A 12,090-nucleotide genomic window follows, 5' to 3' on the forward strand; every position below is an offset into this window, starting at 1 on the left:
TTATGTTCGTTTAAAATTAATAAAATGATTTCAAAAAAAGGAAAAGCTCAGCCTGATGTTCCCTTCTCATTACTTTCCAGAATAAATCAGAAGAAGTAACTGTGAAAACAAAAACAAGTGGGTGGTCAATGCCACACTGCTGAGGAACTAAATTGAATTTTCTGCAACTGAAGTAATAATGATCCATTGTTGACAGGAATACATATAACTTTCAAGAAAAGAGAACATTTATCCAAAATAAAAATTGCAGGATACAGGAAAAGAACAAGAGGTGAGACAACTGGATGGCTCCTTAAGGATGACATTGAGTTGACTGGTCTCTTATAGTGTCATACTACACAGAGATAGTCCATATTTGAGTTACCTGACCAAGAAACAATTCATTTAATGCAAATTTGATTGACCTACATAGATCTTCAGTATTATTTCCACATGGCAGGATAATTGTACCTTCCTCCTCTCCAAACACATGTAATGCTCATCTTGGCGCACTTGGCTCTGGAGTCCCAAAACCCTCAAGTTGAAAACAGCAATCAAAGATCCCCACCATCAGGCAGACTGTGCCCTGCATTTTGACATACCAGGAACCTGGAATGAATCTCTTCCTCTGCTGGTACTCCCTTATGGGTCAGTGAGAGCCGAGGACAAGTGGCACTACACAGCTACTCACCACTGAGGTATGAGTTCTGTCCGCACCCTTTCCAGCAACAAGTGTGAGCCATTGCTATGGGACTGGCACCACCCAGATCCTACAGTGTCTCCCTATCAGCTAAGCTAATTCTCTGTGATGGGAAGAACTATGCAGCCAAACGGGCAGGAACCAGCAGCTCCCATTACCTCAGGGTGACTGAAAGATCTAGAAAGGCTGTCAAAACAAGAAGGAAATACTGCCAGTCCCTGACAATCTTGTGTCTCGAGCCTCAGTGCTGACCGACCACACCAGCCCTTACAAGCAACCTTCTTGCACCCATCTGTGGTGCATTTCACTGCTGGGTTCATAACAGCTTCCTAACATTTCTGCACTGCACCTCTATATATAACACCATAACAACACTAGAGTACTATAATAATACTACAATAAGACCTTTTACTGCTGATTCTATTATACTGAGGAGCCTATCCTGAACATGAAGTAAGATGCATTGTACTTTAATCTCAGACTGGAGGTAGAGTAGTTTAAATCCCATGTACTATGGAAATGGATGCCTCCCTACATGAACAAACTTCTGATCATTTATTTTTCTGCTCAGTACCAGCATTACCATTTCAAGCAGCCAGTGTCAGGTCCATGTAGATCAGTCAGATGCACTGTAAAGCTTCTGGTCCTGTAGTAAAAGCACCCACATTAATAATGCAGCAGCATCACGTGTATGTTACCCCTACCAATGTACACCTGCCTTCCAAGCAATTAACACGCTCTTTCTTTCTGATTCACCAGCATCACATTTGATCATTACCCACAGGATACTGAAAGTCAGCAGACTTCTTTTCTGCAGATCTTTAACATTTGGTGTAATATTCTCTCCAGAATATATTCATAACGTTGCAGTTCCCACTGAATATAGAAAAGTATTACTAAAATGAAATGATTGTGTAATAGGCATCTCTCATTCCCTAGGCAACACATGTCCTAGTACTTATTCCAACTTAATGCTAGTTAGGGAAACTGTTGATATACAAGCATTCAGCAAAGTTGAAATCCAAAAAGTACATCTTAAACTTTCATCACTTCTGCACAGGCAGCTGTACCACAGTTTTGGTCACATGCTTTGGCCCCTTGTGAGGCACCCTCTTAACTATTGTTTGATGTAATCTTGTGAGGTACCCTGAATCACTTTATTGCATTGAAGCCTCTTAAATACATGTTGTTGTTAAATCCATGTGGATAAAAAGCAGCGAGGAGGAAGCTCAAGGCCCGTGAACCAGTCCTCATCAGGAGATCAGAGATGGAGATGGTCAGCAACTTTAAATTCCTTGGTGTTAGCATTCTGAGGACCTGTCCTGTGTCCAGCGTGTAAGTGCAATTACGAAGAAAGCACACAACATCTGTACTTCCTCAGAAGTCTGCAAAGATTTGGCATAACATCTAAAGCTTTGACAAACTTCTATAGATGTGTGGTGGACAGTACACTGACCTATGGAAACACCAATGCCCTTGAATGGAAAAGCCTATAAAAAGTAGTGGATACAGCCCAGTCCATCATGGATAAGGCCTTCCACATCTTGAGCACATCTGCACAGAGTGTTGTTGCAGAAAAGCAGTACCCATCATCAAGGATCCTCACCACCCAGGTCATGCTCTTTTCTTGCATCAGGAAAGTGGTACGGGAGATTCAAGACTCACACCACCAAGCTCAGGAACAGTTATTACCCCTCAGCTGTCTTGCTCTTGAACCAAAGGAGATACCTTCACTCATCTTCACTCAGCCCATCTCTGAAATGTTCCCACAACTCATGGACTCACTTTCAAGGACTCGTCATCTCATGTTCTCGATATTTATTGATTATTTATTATTGTTATTATTTTCCTGTCCTTTTGTATTTGCACTATTTGTTGTGTTTTACACACTGGTTATATGCCCAGTTGGAGCAATCTTTCATTGATCCTTTTATGGTTATTGGATTTATTGAGTATACCTAGAGAAAATGAACCTCAGGTTTCGATATGGTGACATAAATGTACTTTGATAATAAATTTACTTTGAATTTTGAGCATACTTCTAGCATGCATCATCTAGTTCTACATTATACATCTTGCCAATATTAATACAAGTTAATTTTAAAAATGGCACATTTTTCCAGCAGCCTGCTTAAAATAACAATTGGATAGTGGAGAAAAAATTAGAGTGTCAACTTCGAAGATTTCACCATCAAAAGTCAATTCTGAGATTTCAATTCAAATATGAATATAAAAAATGGTTAATTAATAGAAATGGAATTAAGGGAGTGGCTACAGACAGGGTCAGGGAATTGCATATTGAGCAAATTTCTTGGTCAAAGATGAAACTGCTAGCAGAGCTCAATCACACTCAGACCAGTCAAGGCACTAAACAGCTATCAGATTTGAATCCGTGCACTGCCCACTCAACTCTACTCTGTTTCAAATCGTCGGGCAAATGAATTTGAATGGAATTAACAGCACTTTAGAGAATTCAGAATATATGTTGTCATGAAAAATATTCAGTATAACGAGTACGAATACGTTGATCACAACTCCACTAAAGAGGCTGCAACCACGACAAATAAAGACCAGCAACAGAAGGCAAATGAGGAAACAGATCACACTCAGAACAGAACAATAACATGCACCTCTCGGCAGATGGACAGCAACACTGACTGTCACCAACGTTCTCTCCTCTCCTCTAAGAGCAAATACTGTTGTTGATTTTTAACGTAGCAGTGATTTTTATGTGCTCTGGTGAATATTGCAGGAACTGGAGAAATCGTAAGAAATGAGGATGGATGTCAAGGAACAGGCAGTGATGTTAACAGAAGGTGATGTTGGCCTCAACGTAGGCAGCTCTGGCTTCCAACTACATTCCAAAGATATATGGGTGTGCAGGTTCATTGGACATACGGGTGTAATCGCATGGCACAGGCTTGTTCAGCCAGCAGGGCCTATTACCTTGCTACATCTCTATGGAAGAAATTTCAATTTTGAATTAAACTTTGCTGTCAAGCTTGACTAGCTAAGTACTGCCCAAGATTTTGGGTAATGAGGGTGACAGGATAAGACGTAGACTCTGCCTTGTTTGTGCTAGCTAACAATAGGTCATGCCAGTAATGAGGCATTGCCAACCGTTATCTGAGAAACAAAGTGACTTACAACCTGTTTGGCAAAAGGGGGAACTGAATGTGGACACACAGTTATAATTTTGTGTACTACCCAGAAGCATACATAGACTGGCTGATAACAAACAAGTGCTTCTTGAAATCGCTGATCAAATATGTTTACCTGTTGGCCATTGCCCAAAATTTACTATATAAATTTAAGATGTAACCTGACATTTTCGGAGTCGTAAGACAACGGCTCCCCGTGATCACGTATAAAAGGGTTAACCGTATACCAGGGTCTGTGTCTTTATTTCTATTTGCCAACGGGGTAAAGTCTCTCTGGGTAAATTGGCAATGAAATTCTTATACTGTAATATACGATAAATCAGGGTAAATTCTTTGACAATCTCCAAATAATCTAGGAGGATCCTTATTTTTAGAAGGACAAAGATATGCAAAATGCAAATTTATTTTGTTTGAGCTATTCCTAGTGGAACCCTCTAGGAATATTCCCTCTAGAAATTCCAGTTTTGGAATTTACTCAATGGAAATTCTGCAACACAGAACAGACAATGTAAATCTAATGCCACAATGCAAGTAAATTTTACCTCTGGCTTGGGTGCAAGCTCCAAACATGAAGTTTTCAAACAGTTTATCTTCAATTAGAAATCAATAAGGCACAAGTAGGAATTCAGCTGGGACTTTACCCATCTGTACAGTCTTACCCCTTTTAGAACACAGAACATAGAACAGTACAACATAGGAACAGGCCCTTTTAATCCAATTAAATAGCAATCAAATGGCCAACCTAACTAATTCCCTACGGCCATATCTCTCCATCATCCTCACATTCATGTGCCTGTCTGAACATCTCTACCTCTACCACCACTGCACAAGCACCCACCACTGTGTAATAAACTTGTCCCTCACATCTACTGTGAAATTACTCCCTCTCACCTTCAATGCATGCCCTCTAGTATTATACATTTCAACCCTGGGAAAAAGATACTGTCTGTCTCTTCTATCTATGCCTCTCATAATCATATAAACCTCTATCAGATCTCCCCTCCCCACAGCCTCCACTGCTCCAGAGTAAACAGCTCAATTGGTCCAACCTCTCATTACAGCACATATCCTCTAAACCAGGCAGCATCCCGGCACACCTCTTCTGCACCCTCTCCAAAGCCTCACCATCCTTCCTTTAATGGGATGACCAAAATATATGCCAAACTCTAGTTGCAGCCTAACTAGAGTTTTATAAAGCTGCAACATAACCTCCTGACTTGTGAACTTTCTTCCCTTCATTGTAGACTTGTAAAAGTTGTACTGATGGTTCAAAGGGAAAAATGGGCCATTTTATTGTTATCGTCTTTCTTCCAAGGTGGTGATAACCTGACTAGAAGTTATCTCATTGTAACTTCTGAACCCAACCTCCAAATTCAAATGTCAATGAACTTAAAGCTTCATTGCCATACCCTGTTGCTTGCAACAATGAAATCATTGGGACAGAACTTCAACATATGAAAATTGTCAATAAGTTCCAAAGGAAAGCAGGAAAACAAATTAATTATAATTTTAAACCGTTCTAATTACTGTAAATATTGAAGCTCCTTGGTAAAGATCATAGTAACCATATAGCATACTAAGTTAGATCAGTGCTGCAAATAATGAATAACAATTGCTATTCACTTCAATTCTCACATTTTGACTCTGCAAACACTCGTAAAGACAGCTTGCAAATGAAAACTAAAGTTTTAAATTCATTCCAAATTTCCTTTCAATATCGCAACAAAAAAAATGGTGAGGTAGAATTCAGCTTTCAAATTGAATATCCTACTATTCCCATAGTCACTTGAAAGACAATGCTTTTATTAAGTACTTGTTGAATCCTTTTCTAGCTCTCAAATTATTCAATGCCTAACTTGTTGCCTTCCTTTGCATAGAACCCTCATGTCTATGTTATTCTTTGTTTTAAAAAGTTGCTACAATTCCAAATGCTCAGTCTTTCACTGCTTCCCAATCTGCTCACCTTTTGTCAAATGTTACCTATTGTCTGGTGCTGATGTTGCTCTTATGTCTTAAGAATCACAAGTGACATTGTGGCCTTGGCACATTTCCCTTTCACTGCATGCCACAGTCTCTCAGCAGTCTGAGGCAGGGTTCACCACATATTCTCCTCCAGCACTCTCTCTTGCTGCACACTACAGCTCCACCCATTCCATTTTATTTCATTTAGAGATACAACACGGTAACAGCCCGCCCAGCCCATCAAGCCCACGCCATCCAATTACCCCCGTGATCAATTAACCTACTAACTGTGAGTCTTTGTAATGTGGAGGAAAATGGAACACTAATCCAATCATGAATTGGAGCCAGCTCTCATGCGACCACATCAATCACCTCTTTCTGTCCAAAAAAAAGCCCGAGCTCCCTTTTCTTCCACATCCATACATTGCCCTGAGAAAATATCATATAGAAACATATAAGCAGCTTCTACATGAGCAATGACAGTCCGTAACACTTCGTTCCCTCTCACCATCATTTCCCTTCAACCCTCTACCACCTCAGTCCAACATCCGATATCCGCTGGATGAATCATAATTTCAAAAATGCAATATAGATAGATGTTGCCTGACCTGTCAGGGTGTTTTGTGTATTGCTTTCGATTTCCAGAATCTGCAGACATTCTTGTGTATATAAATAAAAAGTATTGCTGCCACATCAACCTAGGATCTCCCCTCAAACACGACTGATCAACAAAGCATCAGTGATTGTATTGTGATCCAGCAACAGCAGTTGCATTCGCTCCCTAATCACCTGTTACATAACTTTAAAAATGAACATCAGAAATAACTGGAAGGCACGAAAATCAATAACAGTTTTCACTTTATTCTACCTTCACTCAGCTGCATTTTGAACTAGATATCAAGTACACTTGGTTTTTTTTGTGTTAATCTCAATGTAAGTGAAATGCCAGGCAGGGTTTAGGAGAGCTTGAGTATGATATACAAACCAAGATATGTCAACAGTGAAACTGATTTGAATTCACAGGTTTGTGATCATTGCATACACCATTAAAATTTTGGAATAAAGAAGATGTTGTGCAATGAAGCAAAGCCTTGGGGGCGGGATGGATTAAGCTGGTTGGCACATCTCTGATAAACCTAGTCACTCTCAGCTCGACATAAAATGGCTCAAAAATCATTCATTTTGAAATGATTGTTCCAAGAATCTCAGCCAATGTCTGCTATCTTTGAAAAAGGAATCACAAATGTAAATAATTTTGAGCAATTTATTTTAAATGCTAAAATATCTGATATTGCTGTAGGATAACTGCCTGATAGGAAACCAGAACAAGATGTTAAGAGATATTTCACTTAACCTGCACTTCTGGCTGTTGATGCCAGCAGCAAGAAATATCCAGGTTCTGCCTGACACCTAGTGCCTGCTGCAGAGTTCTAGGCTGTTACTGCTGGCAATAAATTTGCTTAGACAGTAACTGCTGAATGCAAACCGATGCAAAACATATGCCCTAATTGAATATGCTTTTTCCATGGTTTAAAATCCATTAAAAATCAAAAGAATAAAGAGTGGCATGCTTCTCTGTTATATGAGCTCCCCCAGCAGACCACTCTGGGTGTCCATAGCAGGCAACTCAATAAGGCTGAACCTTAAACAAATTGCCCACCATTTTCATCTGGCAGGATTATTCAATTATGCAATAGGTGATTTCTAAAATCTGTCCATTGTTGCATTGTCTTATAGTCAATCCTTCCCTCACTCCCCTTCCCCCCCCCCAACACACACACACACACAAACAAACAAACTCCTGCTCTTTAATTTACTATTGGAATATAAAGAAAATAAAAAATCAGTGTTAACAACTTGGCGTTTTCTTATTGCATTGATGAAACAACCTGTTCTGTCTTGTAGGTTACAACAGTCACAAACCAATCAGTATTTCTGAACCGATGCCTATTGCGCTGATTGCACGTCGCATCTTTGATCTGCTTAATGAATAGAATTCTGGGGCGGGGGTGGGGGAGGGGTTAGACATAGATTTTCATTAATGGTAAACTTCAGCCTTTCTAATGATCAGGCATTCGACATCCACAGCACTGCCATAAACATCACTTTGATCTTCATGCAATTTAAAATTCAGTATCAGACTCAAGTGCCATATAAGTGAAAGTGTAAAAGAACAGAACAGCATTTACAAATATATTCACCATGTCCTGGAATTTCATAAGACCAACCACTCAATCCCAACAACAAAGCACATGATCAAACCTTTTTGAGTTATCTCCAATACTTTCATTTCTACATACCTTGGATCATCATTTCTACATGCCTTGGACAACCCTGTAAAGCTGGTGGAAACAGTTTGACAAGAGGCAGAAGTAATTGCAACACCATGGGAAAAGAACAGAGGGTTGGGACGAGCTTTAGAGCTCTTCTGACAATGCAAGTACAACTGTTTGGGATGAACAGCCTCCGAATCTGAAGCACAAGATATAAAGCTGGTTCTAATAGATTTACATCTCAACAATTTAAACCATTTTGTCAGAAGTGACATTAAAGGCAAATTATGCACACTCATACAATTCACTTCTGAAGCTTTCCCCTCACATTTTATGGCAAGCTCTTCTAGCAATATTTTTCAATTTCCTTTGTTCAACACTGTCTTTCAAAGTTACCCAAAACACACATGGCTGCAAACTGAAAGGCTCCACCAATTCAGTATCATGGATACCATCCTGATATTTGGCAAGAATTAAATCTGTGCATTAACTGTAGTTTCTCCATTTGGAATTATTATACACTTAGAAGGAGATTATACATCTCTGATTCTGTTACATTACCTGCATTAAGCTACTTTTAACAAACACTGGGCTGATGGATTGATCCCAAAAGTGAACACATCTTGCACATATTGTTACTGCCATCGCTGTGAGCAATAATTCAGTCCATCTAATCTAGTCTATTCTATTTTCTCTACCACTAACTCCTGCATCATTCCCCACAAAAAAACCTTACCTTTCTTTGCTGCCTTTTTGACATTAATGCAATCCCTCCCTTACTTACTCCAAACTCATCATCTAACTCCACAAAAAAACTCCTATTGATCCATGGTCTTTTGAAGGGTGTTCAATACTAGCTTCGCTTCATCGGGGATTTTTCACTTGCTGGTCGCCATGAGCACATAAACCATTCAGTCTTGCTTTGGTCCCATTATCCTCCTGTTCAATTCCTCAAGAGGCAATTCCTAACAATTAACCTCTCCGTGAACTTAATGCACAAGGGAAATCACCCAGTCTCCTGGTTCCTGACAAAAATACAACTCAATATTCTCCCACAAATTAGGTCAAGGTAATCTTTCCTCTTCAGAACACTTCCTTCTATTTCATTCAAAATGCAGTCAATTTACTCGTGTTCGCGTCAAAAGGCAGAGATTGCCTATTGCAACTTTGAAACTCATTCATAAACCTATTATTGTAAGTGACCATGTTGTTGTTCTTCAGTCGATCTCCAGTAAGACTGTGACATCTAGTAACTGGACTTGTAACTGCCCGGAAGCAACAAAAAGGGGCGAAATCGAGAGCTCGCCAAACCGTCCTTTTTCATTCATCTGTACAACCGACTAACAAAGATACAAGTCCGAGCAGAAGTCACTATCAAACACCGAGCCGACTCGAACAACTCGCATGTCAACCAAACGAAGTTATCCCGTGTGTAGCCACTTAAAGCAACACTGTAAACTCTAAACATTATTTTAATACACTACACAGAATCCTCACTGTCAAATATATAACCGGTTCCACTTCTCAAGAAAAGGACAGATTTTAATTAGGCGATACATAAAGGGTGGGCAGCGTTTACAGCAGCTGCCTGCAATGTGTATAATGTGGAACATTACGGGATTCACTTTCTTCCAAAATAACGCGGAACGACTTTCCTTCGGCAGCAAACCCTTCTCAACCCAGCGCACTGAAAGGTCCGGCGTCACATGGATTCCCCCCCCCCCCCCCTTTCCATGCCCTCCCTGTTGTTCATAATAAGACGCCAAGGCCCCGAGTTATAACGGTCCAACAGAGGCTGCTGCGGCTAAGGATGTGTTAAAGCCGCCCACCGCTATTTCCTGAGAGGCGGGAGCAGCAGCAACGACAGGCCGCTTGCCAGGAGCTCCGGCTCGGCTGAGCGGTGCCGCTCCGGCCCGTTCCCCCGTTTGAGAGATCAACGCACAACGACGCGCACGGAGAAGGAGGGAGGGAGAGTTGGGGCTACAGACCTGCCGCTGGGAGGTTCCGGCTCCGCTGACGGGCTTCCCTCCGTCTCGCTTGTTTTTGAAAGATGTTTTTTTTTAAAGAGAAAAGCCTCTCAGATCGCGTCAGGGAGTAAGTTGGCGGAAGCGGCAACTCCAGTGTGATAGCTGTGCGTATGTGGGAGAGAGAATGACCGAACAGTTGTGAGGGGAAGGCGAGCAGGCGCGGGAGAAGCAGCCGCCAGCCGGCTTCACTGACTCAGTGAGTGAGAGTCTGCTCACAGCTCAGATCAGCTCAACCCTTCTCAGACACACACACGCTATGCGCATGCCCCCACCCCCGTCCACTTGGTGCACACCAAGAGCCAGCTGAGCATTTGCACTCCAGTTTCTCCGAAATCCCCGATCAATTCCTTTCTGAATGTGTGCGCGTTTGTCATTGCGATTGATGTCCGTAAACATGCTCATCGATTATGCACTCTGTATCTTGTGAGATCTCCAACATTTTGTGTGGTGCTCAAGATTTCCTGTATCTGCAGAATTTATTGAGTTTATTATTAAGATCCAAACAACAAAACGCGTTTACAAGGAGTCTTAACATTTTCTTCCGCTGCAAGTATTCGCACGGGTTAGGAATCTGGATGTATTTTTTTACTGCTGAAGCGCATCTCAAACCTCTGATGAAAATGATGCACACGGGTCGTGGTTTCTCGTCATGTTTCTTGAATAGTATTGGAGCGCATCAAAACTTTATAAAGAATGGTGCACTGCAATATTTCTCTGTAAATTATTTGTAGACTGAAGAAATATTACAATACATTTATGTATGAAATGAACTTCCAGAGAACTGGCTACACTTAACAATATAAAAACCATTACACGATTCTAGCTTCCAATGTATCTGACACATGTATTCAATCATTTTTATTCTTGTAGGAAATGATAGCTATATTCAAGATTATCTTTCAAGCTGATTCAGATACAGGTACTCTGGTTCTGACGTAGTATGAACAGAATGATCATTTACGCTAAATTTGCTACGAAGCAAGTTTTCATTAATTTGTTTTGATCCCTTTTCTACTGATTAATAGTAATGTATTTTATGAGTCAAACACGACTTGTCTGATCCTGCATAACTATAGGAATCAGAATAGTTCTATTAAACACCCTTTAATTAAATAAATAATTCATTCTCTATTACATATAATTATGACTATTTAATGGATGAAATATTTGCAATTACATTAGGACCAGAGATGTTTGCCTTCTAATTTGCTGTAATACGTTCACTTTCAAGAATCATTATGGATGTTGTGTACACTGAATCAATTATACAAGTTGTATTCCCTTAATATAAAGTTATTAATCATTCTCAGTCATTTTTAAAAGGACCACTGATCAGATAATTTATTGTTGTAAAATATTTTTATTTACATATTAAAGACGTAGAACCACAAAAGCAAATGTATCATAGTAGATAAGACAACAAATTCTCAATTTGGGACCAATGAAACCCATTTACCCAACTAAAAGTACTAAGATTGTATTTATTAGAAGGACATCCCATTAGAACAGAAATGAGAAGGGATTTCTTTAGCCAGGGGTTGATGGATCTGTGGAATTCATTGCCAAAGACAGCTATGGAGGACAAGTCATTAAAAGTAAGTTAGATATGTTCTTGACCAGTAAGGGTGTTAAAGGTTACATGGAGAAGGCAGGAGAATGGGGTTGAGGGGGGAGAAATCAGCTGTGACCAAATGGTAGTCTCAATGGGTCGCAAAGCCTAATTCTACTTACATATCTTCTAGTGTCATAGCTTATGCAGGACTGCAAGGATTGTATCCACAATCAGACAACAGCCATCCACCCATGGCCCAGGGCATTCCAGATGGATCCAGCGGAACTCCTTGATGAGTGATGAATACAAATGTAACTGGGCAACCTTCTCGGTCAAGCAGGTGCTGCATACCCCATCTATGATGACATCAATCAATTAACCAGCGGACAATGTACCAGCTCCTAGGTTCCAGAGGTGAAAGGTCAAGTGGGCTGAG

General features: G+C 40.4%; 1 protein-coding gene across 5 annotated transcripts in view; it reads right to left on the reverse strand.

Annotated features, from left to right (window-relative positions):
• LOC140725132 (alpha-(1,6)-fucosyltransferase) overlaps nt 1–10,369 on the reverse strand; it is an 839,166-nt gene extending 828,797 nt beyond the window's left edge. For 3 of the 5 annotated variants that reach the window (XM_073040191.1, XM_073040188.1, XM_073040189.1), the window contains exon 1: nt 10,064–10,369. The gene's annotated coding sequence lies outside the window, so the exon portion shown is untranslated. The remainder of the gene's footprint in view (nt 1–10,063) is intronic. The other 2 variants (XM_073040197.1, XM_073040196.1) reach the window with 1 other exon arrangement.
• Between the last annotated feature and the right edge of the window lie 1,721 nt (nt 10,370–12,090).

Source organism: Hemitrygon akajei, chromosome 3, assembly GCF_048418815.1.
Source record: "Hemitrygon akajei chromosome 3, sHemAka1.3, whole genome shotgun sequence".
In the NCBI taxonomy this organism is placed as follows: Eukaryota; Metazoa; Chordata; class Chondrichthyes; order Myliobatiformes; family Dasyatidae; genus Hemitrygon; species Hemitrygon akajei.